Consider the following 13,130-nt stretch of genomic DNA (forward strand, 5'->3'; position numbering starts at 1 on the left):
TATCTATCTATCTATCTATCTATCTATCTATCTATCTATCTATCTATCTATCTCATCATTCCATAGTCTGATCCTCTCCCTCCTCTCCTTCCAGTTCTACCCCCATGCCCCTCCCCTTATTTCCTCTCTTTCATCTCAGGGAAGGTGAGGCCCCTGAGGGGTACCAACTCACTCTGTCACCTTAAGTCACAGCAAGACTAAGTGCATCCTCTCCCACTTAGGCCAGACCAGGCAGCCTAGCTAGGGAAATGCAAAGGCAGGCAACAGAGTCAGAGACAGCACCTACTTCCATTGTTAGAGAACCCACATGATGACTGAGCTGTACATCTTCTACATGTGTGTTGGGGGTCTATATCCAGCCTATGCACGCTCTTTGATTGGAGGTTCAGTCTGTGTGATCCCCGACCCAGCTTAGTTTACTCTGTAGGTCTTCTTGTAGGTGTTTTGGCCCCTCTAGCTCCCTCAATCCTTTCTCCTACTCTTCCTTAAAACTCCCCGAACTCAGCCTGTTATTTGGCTGTGGGTCTCTGCATCGGTTTCCATCAGTTGCTGTATGAAGATTATAAATATTGTCAGGAAATTCGTTGGACTTGGATGGAATTTTTTCACTGGTCTGTTTTTGGTATTCTATCTTGGGTGAATAAACACTTGTTCTTGCGTCCCTAGGAAAAGTAGTATAACACGATCTCTTAATATTTACATAAGGTGGATGCTACTATTTTATTTTATAAATGTATAAACAAGGCTTGAAATATTTTCACTCAAGGGTCTAAACTAATTACTGGTAAAACAAGAATTAGAACTTAAATATGAATTAGTCAAAAATCTTACATTTGTTTGTAAACATTGAATTTGATCTGCCTTCTTTTTCTCTAATGAAATAACCAAGACAAGATGACTTTATAAAGAAGAGAGGGTTAGTCAGGTTCATAATTTTGGAGGCTGAAAGTTCAATATCAGGCTGCAACACTGATTCAGCCTGGGCTGGAAACCAAGTGGCGTTATGACAAGAGCATCTGCTGAAAGTTAGAGATCCCATCATAAAACATGGAACCACACAGGGATTCCTTGGTCATGCTGGTTCTTATATAAACTTACTTTCTTCATAACTTAGAAGTTCTACAAGAGTTCCCTTAATGCTTTCCAAAGGCAGATCCTCCATTTAACTAAAGACCTCTCAATAGACTCTTGGATTCATAGTATCTCTGATACTCTGACAATAGGGCCAAAGATTTGAAACCATGAATGCTTGGAAGGAAAATTATAGTAATTGGAGAAGTACAGCGATGAAAATAAGACTAGAAATGTTTGAAGATAGGTAGAAATAAAACGTGGCTTTGAAAATATGGAACATCTTCGTGATGGGATCTCTCACTCTCAGCAGATGCTCTTGACATAATACCATTTGGTTCTCACCAAAGGCTGAATCAATGTTGCAGCATGATCTTGAACTTTCAGCCTCCAAAATTAGGAAGAGATAGGTTTAAGACTAATGGAATTTTAAACAAAAATCCCAGAGTACCATACAAAAGTTTTGTTTTACTCTTGACATATAGGCATGAATAACTGGACATTGTTGAATAGGTAACACTTTCTGGAGAGATTAGGCTAAAGGAAGGATGCTTACAACAACAACAACAAAAATGCAATGGGCTGATCAAAATGTTTGAATGCTGATTTAAAATTTAGCTAAATAGCACATTTAATACTATTTTTATCTTTTAAGATACTGCATATCTAGTTTTCCCTGAGGTCCATTCCTATAACTACCTGGTAACACTATATTTCTTGACCAAATGTTCTTTCTTTTTCTTTTTTTTTCTTGTCTACAATATTAAAGGCAGCCATTAAAGCTCATTCTTTCATGACATTCTTAATTGCTCCTTTGTCTACTTCCATGGGTTTCTCGTTGCACTTGAAGTAACATTTAAATTAGTTATTATGATATATAAGATTCCACACAATTTAATCTCAGATTTTTATCAAGTTCATCTTTGTTCATTCCTATTTCTGAGTAAACTCCATCCACAATAGCCTCCTCAGTATTCTCAAATATCCAGAGTCATTCCCTATACCAGCGTCCCAGAGGAACTCTAATGAGAATTTAGTAAAGGGACAGAATTTAGTAAATTTCCTGCAGCAGGAAAAATATAAGATAAAATGCAATATCTGGTGCTAATAATACTTGGGTGTTATTGTCACTCAAGACCTGCAGATGTAAACAGAGAAAACAAGTATTCACCAAAGCTAAAAGCAAGGCGGTTCTGTTGAGAGGATCATCAGATAGGAGATGAGAATCCACACAAAGGGATATAACTGGGCTGAAGTTCCACAGTGGAGGAGCCAGTATAGCTGAGAATTACTTATTTTTATAATTCTTATGTCCTGTAAGATCTGCACATTATCAGACCCCAACCTGGCAGTTAGGAGCATGGGGGCTGTCCTGTTTAGTGCAAGAACCAGTCACCAACATCAGAGTTGCATAAGCCTTTACCCACTACACCCAAATGAGCTGTCTTTAGTGAAGAGCAGAGCTGAGAAGGATTGGAACAGCTGAAAAAGCAAACAGAACCCACCCAGCCTTGGGCTGAGCTTCAGGTGGTTTTCTGCTCATTTTTGTCTCCGGTCCAGAGTCACCTTTTTAGCGTTCCTCCTTAATACTTGTAACCCCAAATGCCACCATTTCTATAATACCACTGTGATAGCTTTAATTCATAATCTTTATCACTGTTTAAACTTATCAAGTTTTGTTCATTAAAAAGTTAATTTGTTTCTCCCCAACAAGAATATAAACTTGATGGGAGCAGGGGTCTTATCAGAATGATTCATTTTTGCATTCCTCACACTGAGCAAAGTGCCTAATGTATAGGTGACATTCAGCAAGTATTTATTAAATGAATAAATTCATTGATCTTTCTTTTGCTCTCTTCATTCTTCCATAGCATCATCACCTTCTGAACAGTACTATAGCTGTTTAAATATCTTTCTGCCCTGAGCTTCTGGAGAATAGTAGTATCAAAGTTGGAATTTTGTTATTTTGTTGCTTGTTTTTGTTATTCTTGTTTTACCTCTAACATATGTGAAAGGATTGGTTGCATAGCTGTTAAAAAAATGGCAGGACAGGGAATACACCTCTCAAGGTCAGAGTCCATCTAAGCTGAAAACAACAAAACTCTCTCTCATCTTATCACCTACCTCGTGATTTCCAGAGTCCCATCTCCTTGGGTCTTACAAGGATTGGCACTTTTCCTCTTGGATATTCCATAACATTATTATATTCTCATTTGGGGTTTGTTGACTCCTCTTTTAGGCTTGTTTCTGATTAATCTGCATTGCTGGCTTTAAAGTCATCAGTAAAATATAAAAAGAAAATTAGAAAAGAAAAAGTCTGCCATTGTGAGTAGAATAATAATCACACTGGGAAGTATTCAGACAGCCGGCAGCAAAACCAGAGACAGAGTCAACTGGAATTCCAAGCCTGTGGCACTGGAGACTCTAGTTCAACATATTAATCATTTCTCAAGAATCTAGACACAGACTCAATGCCTGGTGATAGCAATAATGATTGGAAAGAACAGCATAAACCTATTAAGTAACAGATAGCCAGTTTCACCTAGACTTCGGTTCTACAGCCTATGGCTGATAAAGAAAAAAAAATAGATAATAAACAAATAAAAGAATAAAGTAACTAAATGTGTTTCCTGCCAAACCGTCACAATAGGATGTTATTTATAGTTAAGGAAAATGCAGCAATCATTGTACTTGTAATAACTGTTAAACTAAATATCACTGAAAATATGGAATGAAATCAACAGTTATCTCCCCCTTTTCATGCTCCTCTCTTTAAACATTAGAGCTTATCCCTGTCATGTTTAAATATGAATTCCACTAAAACTGTGTTTTCCCATTGATTTTATATGTCAACAATTAAAATTTTCTTAACTCTAAGAATTGACACCACCTTTAAAAGCCTCAAAAAGCACAAATATTTAGTCTTAGTTTTACATGAAGTCTTCCCTCCACACAGGCCCACTGCATTTCAGCGCTTGCCAGAGTTGTGCCTTCAAAAACTGCTCCAAAAAAGCAACTAAATTTTAAATCTATTTTTTAAATGTGAAAAGATCTCTATGCGTTTAATGCAAAAGATAGGTTACCATGACAGCTCCTGCAAGTTCTGCTTTGATTATGGTGTACATAGGCCAATGGGCACATCTACAGACGCTTTGCCCTAATAACTTGAGCACCAAAAACAGTTGGGATTTTGTCAGATTCTTTACACACTCGCTCTGTTCCTTATCAGCTATGATCCTGGAGCATTTACAGCTTTTGTCGGTAACAAAATATCTCCATTTGAAAATGTGTGAAAACTGAAAAGCTGTCTTCTGTAGTTGTGTGTGTACAGCCCACCTGAAGAGCACTCTGCAGCTTCCCTGGGGCACAGCAGCCTGACAGAGAAGAAGGATGTGGGAATGAAGCTGAAGGAGCCAGAGACATTAAGCCTAAAGAAGAGCCTGGCTGCTGAATTTGCTAGGTCTATACCCCTGGGAAATTCTCTGAATGTCTAGAACACTGAAGATAAAAATTTTCTCATTTATAATCTACGCTTTCAGAGTTGTCTTGTCAGTATAGGAGAATTATGGTAATGCGTCAGGTAAATGACCAAGCCCCGTATAACTTCTTTCATTTTATTACTGTCTAAATTGCTTATGTAGCTAAACATTCTATCATAAAGTTACTGTATTATAAAAAGTGTTAGAGTTGGAAGACCTTGGTGTAAATTCTAGTTATGCACCTAATATCTGGGTGACTTTATTCTCTTAGTTTTCTGAGATTTAACATTGTAATCTATAAAGTTAAACTTGTAAATTATTAGGAAATACAAATTAAACCTTTTAAAAACAGGAAACTTGGTAGTGTGTGGAGATAAAAATTAGAGTTGCTTATACCTTGTGAAAGAGATAGTAAGTATAAACAGACAGGGCTGTAATATAAGTAAGCACCGTGGCTCCGTGGAGAGGCGGATCTAACACCTCCTTCTCAGTCCTCATTTCCAAACATGATGTGAGATAAGAACTCTAAAGCTATCCCTCCAAAGACTTTTTATATCATAATCTCATTCCACCCATACACAAGGAGTAGGATGAGAATATCCTCATGTTCACCCATCCAGTTATTTATTTAACACATACACTGAGTATCAGCTATTATATATAAAGTGCCATAATTTCTGTTCAGTTATAAATATAATAGTGCAATTTTGTAAGTACAATAACATTGAAAATACAATAATAAGTACAATTAACATACATGCTTCTTATTCACACACAAAGAAAACATCTGAAAAGTTACTTTGGCTAAAGACTGTAAACTAGTACATTGTATGATCCTATTAAGAATTGAGAAGAATGGATGTATGATGCTATTTCACCTTTAAGAGCTGGTTTTACCCTCAGAAAAAAATGAAAGTTATGAGCCTTGAACACGAAGATGATCATGAAATTCGCATGAACTATTAAATGCGTAAAAAACATTCCCATGAATGACAAACTAACATAGCTTTTCCGTGGCCTCATCAACATCACATTCAGCCACAGTTTCCCTCTGGAAATAAAGTAATGATTTTGCTGCGGCCTTGCTTGCTTGAGTAATTTCAGAAAACTTTGCTTTAGGACAGATTCCTCTCATGCATATGCTGACAGCAGACTACAAATCTACAAAATGGACACCAATTACAAAGCTAGTATTTCAATCTAGACAAGAAGGGGTGCTCATCTGAGCCTAGAGTATTAGTGGGAGACTGTGTGCTGAATGTATAGAACTTATTAAAATATTGCTACAGTGAAAGGTGGAAAGGGGCCAAGAGGTGGGATGACTCTGTGATCCTTGACTTACACGATAAAGGCTCTGAGGAAGATGGTGTGGAGGCCTAACTTGAGCTCGGAGCGTACCAGACTTGATGTGCTCTAAAGACTCCAAGCAGAGGTACTGAGGCAGCAGAAGCCTGTGAGTTTTCACGTGGAAGGGATTTGAGCTAGAAATAGGAAATTTGGTTCAAAGAGACACAAAATAAGTATGATAGATTTTAATATGCTTTTAGAAAGCAACTGAGTACTTCTTAAAAAGAAAAGAATTGAAAAAAACCTTCGATATATACTTTTATTTCGGTTAAATCAATATAGTTTATCTTTGTTGGTTTAAGTAAAAAGAGAGACACATACAAATTAAGGGTGATGACGGCAGACCTTGATGCCAAGAGAGCACAGAGGATGTACTTAGATTAATTTCATCGATGTAATGGAGAAAGAAGGAAGATAGCAGTGGGCTGAGGATGAAATGACACAGAACAAGTCTCAGGACAAATCTTTTGTGTATTTTGGGAGTGGAGAGGAAGGTCAAGAGAGGGAGGAGCTGGGGAAGAGAAGCTACGTTTTCTTTAGGATACAGAAACGACTGTTACGCACTCCATTCCTCTGAATGTCACTTTTCTCCACTGGTTTCCGCAAAGTGTGTGTCCACCTGTTCTTTCCTCCTGCCGCATTACCCTATACTTTGGACTTTGATCGCCTACCTGGCACTGAACTCCATGAAAGCTTAGCCTGGCATTCAGGATTCTGCAAGATCGGTGTCAGGTATATCAGAGCACACTCTCCTCCCACACCCTGTCACCCTGCCTGAGCTCTTACCACCCAAGCTGTTCTCCAGCCTGGAGCTGCTTCCCCTCAGCTTCTGTGGCTTTAAACATACTCTTCACATTGCACAAGAGCCCCACCTGCTCACTTCCTCCAGTGTGTAAATCTTCCTTCCTCATTCCTTCAAATGTCATTTCTTTCAACAGCTTTGAGCTCTAAAAACTGGAGTATGCTATCTATGTTTTTCTGACTTTATTACTTTCAACTTGTTCAAAAGTGACAGAAGTTTTGTAGGTGTTGATACAAACGTCAAGGTGGATGATTTCATAAAAAAGAAATAATCTTTGAGGGAGAGAAAGTCCATATGATTTTTTTATCAGTTGTAATGAAGATAGTCAAGTCAAGCACTGCCTACTGACTCCCTTGCTATTTAGCTATTCTGTGGCATATGACTCCCTTCACACATTCCAATGGCCTCAATATGAGGAAATTGGGTTTTGGTTATTGATTTACTGGCAAGTTATCAATCTCAGTATCAGAGTCATGAGTCATGAATGTCTGTTGCCTAATGCAAAATGAATATCATATCTCCAGTTTTACTTAATAAAGACCCTTTGAGAACAGTGATTAAACAAACATTTTTTTTATCATTTATTATAATTTATTCAATTTGTATCCCAGCTGTGGCCCCCTCCCTTGACTCCTTCCAATCCCATCCTCCCTCCCTCTTCTGCTCCTATGCCCCTTCCCTAGTCCACTGATAAGAGGAAGTCCTCCTCCCCTTCTATTTGACCCTATCAGGTTATATTAGTACTGGTAGCATTGTCTTTCTCTGTGGCCTGGGAGGGCTGCTCTCCCAGGCTGAGGTGATCAGAGAAAGCCCCTGCTCCCCTTACTAGGGACCCCAATTGGATACTGGGTTTATGGGCTACATCTGAGATGGGGTTTTAGGTCCTCTCCAACCAAAATAATTGAGCCCTGGGGGCTCTGAAGAGAATGATACCTCAATTAAACAAGCATTTAAATGTGTCCCCTCTAAGCAATCCTCTTAGTTCTTCCACACCAGCATCTCAACCTGTCTTTGACATCATTTTATATATAAACTTCTATTTCTGTATTCCATCATATATTTAATCCACAAAAGGTTGAATGTCATGTTAGTAGCTCTGGATTTAGAGTTAGGTAGGTCTGGGTTCAAATTCTCATTGCTAATTTTTAGCTGTTCAGCTTTGCTAATATTATTTAATAATACTTTCTTATCTAGCAATGAGGGAATTTACTAGAAGAGATGAGATGGGAATGGTAAGGCACCCAGCAGAACACTGGGTACATGTGAAGGCTTTAGGTAAAGGAGTATGAATTCAGATTGACTGAGTTGATGCATCTATCAAGCCTTCCCTTTGCTTCTAATGCCATGAACTAGTGGGGAGAGGAAAATAAATAAACAAACAACAGACAATTGATTTTATTGTTTGCATTAAGAGGAAAAGGTTGTAGTTTTAACATTGTGTGAACCTCAAAAGAGGTTGATTGTCTGAACAAAGACTAGCATGCTTTGTATTTAAATAGAAAAATTGAATTAGAGCATGTACAGCATTAGGAATTCCTATGAATTAGTATTTATTTTTCAACATAAGCCATTAACCCTGCCAGCCATACGTATAAATACAGAGAATCTTCTATATTTATATTTTTCATTAAAAACATTTTTAATCCTAGAAACTAATTTCTTGTATACAGCACAACAGCCAAATACAAATTAAATATTTCAATGCTTAGATAAATTAAAGACTGATTTATTGAAAAGAGCTTCCAATTTGATGCCATTTCGTAGTAAGAACCTATATTTGTTCTCTTTTCCAGCAGCAAATCTAACAGTTGTGCAACATTAATTCTTTCTCAACACCATTTTAGAAATTTTAGCTTGATCTCTGGTTAGATTCCTAGATCCGAGTATCTAGCACAGCAGGGAAGAGGTGGCGAGCAGCAGACAGTGTGCGGTGTGAAAGCCGAGAAGGCCTCTGGCTTGAAGTAAGTCCTTCGGTTCCCTTGAGTGTGTGTTGCTCAGTGTAAGACGGGGTGATGCACTCTAGTTTCAGGGCAATTGCGTGAAGTGTCTGGTGCCTCCTGCTGTATTCCATTTTCTTCACTATGACAGAATATGGAGAATAAAAGTTTAAGTTTGGCTCATGGTAGCTTCATGGTAGCATGGTCGGAACCCATGGTATGAGATTCTGATTCTTCAGGATTCCTTTAATGTTAAACAGAAGGGAAATGAGTGCAGCAGACTGAGAGAAGAATTTAACTGACCTCATCCATTTTTTTAATAACCATTTCCACAAAACATTATTAATCCGTTCAAGGAGTAATTATGACCTGAACACCTGTTAAAATACATTACACTGATACTGGCACAATCACATTTGCATTTCAGCATGAAATATGAGAGGGGCATTCAGACTACAGCATTTAATAAATGTTTCTTTCAAAATTAGCTGCACTGTTTCCCAGTGGGATCAGAATTCCTTAGTACTTGGATGGGTTGTAATCATCATCGTGGTTCTTACATGTTTAAGTTCTGTAGTCATTCCACTCCACAGGGAGGACCTTTGTAACTTTAAACTTGGGACATTTTAACAATCAAAATTTGGACTCTCTTTTTAAATTCACACTCATTTAAATTGTGTGTTTGTCTGTGTGTGTGTGTTCCATAGCTCACACATATAGAGAAAAAAGGACAACTTGTGAGAATCAGTTTTTTTCTTTACCATATGGGATCCAGTGATTAAACTTTCATCACCAGGCTTGGTGACGGTACCTTGACCTACTGAGTCACCAGCAGCCTTACACTTGAAATCTTGTTTTTAATTGTTTTTGGAGTAAAAATATTTCTTTCTAGTTTGCATATGTTATTTTTCATAATTAACCTTCATTTGTTCAGTTCTAACAGTAGTATAGGCTCACTACAGAAAGTGTAGGAAACACTGTAATGGAAGTTTTGGTTTCTTAAAAAATCTCAGTTACAAAATGAATAAAGTGTAATTAATAAAAAATTAAAAAAATCTCAGTTACGTCATGTACACCGATGCTTGTTTTAATCCCAAGTGTGAAATGTGGGACTGCCTTAGTTTGTTCACAGCTAATAATTGCCTTGTGTAGCAGGGAGAGGGATATGGTCTTTGCCAGGTGCAGTTAGTATAAATACGAGAACTCAAAGAGAAAGTCGGCGGCTTGGAGGAAATGGAGAGAGAGAAGGATTTGAGGACAGAAATGGAGAAGGAAGGTGACTGGTTACCTGGACCACTGGTTATCATGACACCCAGATTGGCATTGCCCCAAAAGAATCGGCAATCATAATCAGCAGGAACTAAACTAGAGAGGTCTATGATCCCTCCCCCACTCACCCTTTCCCTCTCCTACAAAGAACTGGGGGTTAGGAAGGGAGGTAAACGCTTTGGGAACCCCAAATAAAGTCAAGTTTAAAAAAAAAGTGCCAACAAAACACAGCAAAGCCTAATGAAGAAACAAACAAAAAAAAAAGCACACAAAAATCACTATTTGTTTTCTTTCAAGTAACTGTTCTCATCTCAGCAATGGACACTTTTACCTATCAATTGATATGCAGTGATGTTTCCTCAGGATTGATTATTTTTGTTATTTGAGACTTTTGTTTATACATATAATCGCATACATTATCAAATCCACCTCATTTCCTTCCTCTAGCTCCTCCCTATCCCTCCACTACACTTCCCTCCAAACTACTTGTGCCCTTTAAAAAAAAAAAAAATGAAAAAAAAAAAAACTAATGGTTTTGCTTGGTGTTCTTAGTTTGTCCAGGGTTAAAGTACTATCTATTAGAACATGAGTGTTCTACTATCGAGTGCTACATTTATCAAGAAAAAATAACCCCCTTTCTCAGCAGCCATAAATTGTCAATAGCTAGGCCTGGGAATTAATGATTCCCTCTCCAATCCATGCTGAGATTTTTGATGACCTTGAGCTTCAACAGGTTTTATACATGGGAGTTCATACATGAATTTGCATTGTCGTGTCCTGAAAGCATTGTTTCACAACAGTCTTTCACTATTTCTGGATCCTCTCATCTTCCTGCACCATCTTTCTAGGTAATTTCCTGAACCAGGAGGGGAGGGAGTGTAATATAGACTAAGCATTCCAAAGTCCTGTTTAGACTAGGCATTCCAAAGTCCTCTGCACATTGACCAGTCTGAGTCTCTACATAAATTGCCATCTCCTGCAAAAAGAGGCTCCTCTGTTGAGGGATGAAAGATGTCCTGATCTATGAGTATAAATGTAAGCACCTAGGGGCCTATTTAAATACTTGCTCATTTACCAGAGCAGCAGCAGTAGTAGTTGTGGTAGTAAGATTTATGGCCTACCCAGTAATGGGTCTTCAGTCCAGTTTACAGTACCAAGTTTGAGTTCCATCTTGTGGAGCAGGCCTTACATCCAGTCAAAAGTAGGTGATTACTTCTATAACATTCATGCCAACATTTTATCATTGCACATACCTTGTTAGACCAGTAATTATTGTAGCTCATAGGGTCCAGAGCTGTGTATGACCGTTGATAACTTTTCTCCACTAGTTCTATTTATACAACATTCCAGCACCATGAAATTTAGTACGTATGTTTCCAGGTCAGTATCAGCTTGATTTCTTCATACACATGTATATGTATATATGCATATATGTATGTATATACATATATATATATATATATTCATACCACATTTTTATTGAAATTCTATGGGGGGGATACAAAATGAATAAAGTGTAATTAATAAAAGTTAAATTAAAAAATCTCAAAAAAAATTTGTCTGGCTTCTTCAACTCGGCAACATTCTCACAGATTTATAATTTATCTAAATGTTAAGTATTTTTCTATTATTTTGGCTATATGTTAGATTTTGTTTAGTTTATGTGTATGAATGTTTTGCCTACATAGATTTATACGGATGTGTGTTTGTGTGTGTGTGTATGTGTGTGTGTGTGTGTGTGTGTTCCAAGGGCATAGCTGTTGTGGGCAGAGCTCAGAAGAGAGCATCAGGTCTTCTGGAGTTGTGGATGGTTATGCGCTAGCACGTGGATGCTGGGACTTGCTTAGCACTGAACCACCTATCCAGCCCCTCAGAGCTAATTCTTTAATAATATAGTGTAATAAACTTTCCATATCCTTCAATAAGCTAAGTTAATTGTATTTTAATAAAGTCAAACCCTAGGTATTTGTTGTCAATACAAGATTATTGTTTTTTAAGTATTTTTGTGAGAAAGAATTATATAGCCTGTCACTTGGTATGAATTAAAATTTTCTCAAATTTAAAGAAACCACCAACTATAAGGGTTACCACTATGCACTAACAAGAGCAACAACAACAAAACATTGTGAAACTCTCCTGAAATGCTTTCTTATAATATTAGAATTACAATTTATATTCTTTGAAAGACTTTTAAACTTATTTACATGATTTTAATAGCTATCTCTGTAAGCTTCAAATAAAACCTGCTGTTAAATTGTTAAAATATTTTAAAATCATGGAGAATACAGTTGTTTGGAATTACTTTGACTTGATTATCACAAGTCAAATTTTCCCATGCAGTAGCATTTTCTATACTTTTTTATCCTTTTTAAAAATTCTTTACTAATTACACTTTATTCACTTTGTATGCCACCCCCTCCGTGGTTCTCTCCCTCCTCCTGTCCCAATTCCTCCCTTCCTCCACCCTCTGCATGCATGCCTCTCCCCAAGTCCACTGATAGGGAAGATCTTCTTTTCCTTCCTTCTGATCCTAGTCAATTAGGTCTCATCAGGAGTGGCTGCATTGTCTTCTTCTGTGGCCTGGTAATGCTTCTTCCCCCCCACCCCCAGGGGGAGGTAATTAAAGAGCAGGCCAATTGGTTCATGTCAGAGACAGTACCTATTCCTATTAAAATGGAACCCACTTGGATACTGAACTGCCATGGCTATCTGTGCAGGGGTCTTAGGATATCTCCATGCAAAGTCCTTGGTTGGAGTATCAGTCTCAGGAAAGACCCCTGTGCTCAGACTTTTTTTGGTTCTGTTGCTCTCCTTGTGGAGTTCCTGTCCTCTCCAGATCTTACTGTTTCCCACTTCTTTCATAAGATTCCCCGCACTCTGCCCAAAGGTTGCCCATAAGTCTCAGCATCTGCTTTGATAGTCTGCAGGGCAGCACCTTTCAGAGGTCCTCTGTGTCAGGCTCCTGATGTGTTCCCTCTTTTCTCCTTTTTCTGATGTCTATCATCTTCACCTTTCTGGATAGGAATTGAGCATTTTAGCAAGAGTCCTTCCTCTTTATAAGTTTCTTTAAATGTACAGATTTTAGTAGGTTTATCCTATATTCTAGGTCTATATGAGTGAGTATATACCATATGCAGCTTTCTGCTTCTGGAATAGCTCACTCAGGATGATCTTTTCCATATCCCACCATTTACCTGCAAATTTCATGATTTCCTTGTTTTTTAT

General features: G+C 37.8%; 1 protein-coding gene across 2 annotated transcripts in view; it reads left to right on the top strand.

Annotated features, from left to right (window-relative positions):
- Positions 1 to 13,130, top strand: part of Agbl4 (AGBL carboxypeptidase 4) — a 1,202,140-nt gene that overhangs the window by 619,360 nt on the left and 569,650 nt on the right. The gene's annotated exons all lie outside the window — the stretch shown is intronic.

The sequence above is a fragment of the Psammomys obesus genome, unplaced genomic scaffold (assembly GCF_907164565.1).
Source record: "Psammomys obesus unplaced genomic scaffold, mPsaObe1.curated_primary_1811, whole genome shotgun sequence".
Lineage (NCBI taxonomy): Eukaryota > Metazoa > Chordata > Mammalia > Rodentia > Muridae > Psammomys > Psammomys obesus.